Raw genomic sequence first — 2,855 nt, forward strand, 5'->3', positions numbered from 1 at the left:
AACCTGCTACCAGCTATAAGTAAATATAAACTGAATGCATTTGCAATCACAGGTCCTTTATAAAAGAATTCCATATCTAACAAGTTCTAAGACACGCTTCATTTAAAGGGGCTGTTAATTCTTGAATTTTTTGTTAATGTATAAGGGTATGACTCCACGGTACGGATGGGCGGCGGTATCGCCGCAGCGGCGAAGCCGCTCGGCGCTAAGCCCCGCCCCCTTAATGGGACGCGATCATGCCGGATGTGTTAACTCTTCACATCCGGGATGATCGCTCTGTCCCATAGGGCCCTGTGATATGCCTTGCGGGGACGCAGCGTCCCCGCAAGGTGTACGGGCATGCTGCGATCTGAAAAGACGCGCAGCATGTCCGTAGTCGCAGGGCCACCGCGTGCGGGTTTCCACGCATAGTGGAGACGGGATTTCATCAAATCCCCTCCACTATGCTGGAACATGTGGACGCTGCTTGTTTGGCGCTGCAGCGCTGCGCAGCGTCAAACAAGCAGCGTTTCCTGAATGTGGAAACATACCCTAAGAGTAGCGTGTCTAAAAGGAAAAAACAAATAAAAATCTCTTGCCTCATGTGAGGATCAAACTCACAACCTTCAGATTATGAGACTGACGCGCTACCTACTGCGCTAACGAGGTAACTGGTATCAAGCATCTTAGAGGTCATTTACTATGCAATACTCCATGGAACCCCTAGATTGTATTTCTACATTGTCACTACCTGAAAATTTCAAACAGAAAGGCACATTTACTATGCTAAAGTTGTCACTTTTCTACCTAACTTTGTGCAAAAGTTATCACAAGGTGTCAGGTTTGTTTCCCCCTGGTTTTGAAAAAGTCACTAGGAAAAAGCAAAACCGCACAAAGCTATTGCCACAAGCAGTGCACAGGAGCGGCTGCTAAATCCACAATTGAGCTGTGCAGTGCAGCATTAATATCCAGCCGCCACCAGAGCTGATAAGGATATGTGCACTCAGGGTCTTTTTCAGGAAAATTATGCCTGAAACTCCTCTGAAAGAGCACTAAAAACGCTAGAAAGAATGAACATATACTTCCATAGCAAAGTAAAAACAACTTGCCATGCAGATGTTAAATGGAAAATTTTGTGTTATTAAATTGCTTTAGTTAGTTGAAAATGAACAATTTTGTATTTGACTTTTTATCTGCTTTCATTCTCCTGCTGTGAGAGCTTTTATTTTACATAGTGCACAGCGCATTTCTATGGAAAGCTTGGCCGAGCATGAGCAGTAGCCCCATTACTGGATAAGAATTAAAGGAAAACTGTCAGCAGGAGACCAGCATAATGTAGGCAAAGAGAGAATGTATCACTTAGTTTACTGGGTGCAGCTGTTCTGACACAGAGTTCTTAGATATGATTGTGAGCTACTTTTCACAGGAGGGAGTGAGTCGGACTAGCATGCTCACCCTGCTGTAGTCTGGAGATGATAATTTCCAGAAATTCACTGAATAATTATGAGCTAGATATATCCAAAAATGCCACTAATAATTCACTGTCTAATCCAATTGGAGTAAAACATAGAACTATAAAACATCGCATTTAATACTTAAATCGAAAATAGATATACACACAGTACAACATTAATAAAAAATGCTCCTAGTAGACAGACGATGAATACCGGTGTTGCTATATTATAATAAATCAGTGTGTATGGGTATATTAGATGATTAAATATTACAATTGGATTTAAACTTCAATTGTGATGGTCGAAAATGACCCAGACATCACACTGAATGACACCCTATATTTTCCTACTCCTAATCTTGGACTAACTGTCCTGGATATTAATTTTAGATAACAGTTATCATTGAAAACTGTACTCACTATTCACTTTTAGCAATATTAAATATATCTGTAGCTCGATAACTGGAGAGATAGCAGAGGTGTCCACATGGTTGTTTAACAGGTAGCAACCATTTCTATTTAATATACACTGCTCAAAAAAATAAAGGGAACACTTAACCCCTTAACAACCGCTGATACGCCTTGTAACGGCCGCAGATAAGGGTACTTATTCCTCAGCGTAAAATGTTCATTTTTTTCCTTCCACATTGCTTTAGTTCTGGTGAAGCACCTGAATGGTTAATAAACTTCTTGAATGTGGTTTTGCGCACCATGATGGGTGCAGTTTTTAGAATGGTGTCACTTTTGAGTATTTTCTGTTAGATTGACCCCCAAACTCACTTCAAATGTGAGGTGGTTCCTAAAAAAAATGGTTTTGTAAATTTTGTTGGAAAAATGAGAAATCGCTGGTCAACTTTTAACCCTTGTAACATCCCAACAGAAAAAAAATTATGTTTCCAAAATTGTGCTGATGTAAAGTAGACATGTGGAAATGTTATTTATTACCTATTTTGTGCGATACGACTCTCTGTTTTAAGGGCACAAATATTACATTTTGAAGGGCCTCACAGCCCTCCATGTGCTAGCCAGAGGTGTCCTGACTGCCATTAGGTATCAAGATGAGATCCTTAGACCCATTGTGAGACCATATGCAGGTGCACTGGGCCCTGAGTTCCCTTTGATGCATAACAATGCTAGGCCTCATGTGGCTGATGTGTGTCAGCAGTTCATGCATGATGAAGCCATTGATGCTATAAACTGGCCCGCCTGTTCCCCAGACCTGAATCCAATCAAGCACATCTGGGACATCATGTCTCCTTCCATTCACCAACGCCATGTTGCACCACAGACTGTCCAGGTGTTGACTGATGATTTAACCCTGGTTTGGGAGGAGATCCCTCAGGAAAACATCAGCCGCCTTATCAGGAGTATGCCCAGGCGTTGTAGGGAGGTCATACAGGAATGTGGAGGTCACACACACTAC

The 2,855-nt window shown here is 41.8% G+C and overlaps 1 non-coding gene across 1 annotated transcript; it reads right to left on the reverse strand.

Moving 5' to 3' along the window:
* Positions 1–575: 575 nt before the first annotated feature.
* Positions 576–648, reverse strand: TRNAM-CAU (transfer RNA methionine (anticodon CAU)). Its single transcript has one exon. It is a non-coding gene; the product is annotated as a tRNA-Met (tRNA).
* Positions 649–2,855: the final 2,207 nt, after the last annotated feature.

Source organism: Ranitomeya variabilis, chromosome 5 (assembly GCF_051348905.1).
Source record: "Ranitomeya variabilis isolate aRanVar5 chromosome 5, aRanVar5.hap1, whole genome shotgun sequence".
In the NCBI taxonomy this organism is placed as follows: domain Eukaryota; kingdom Metazoa; phylum Chordata; class Amphibia; order Anura; family Dendrobatidae; genus Ranitomeya; species Ranitomeya variabilis.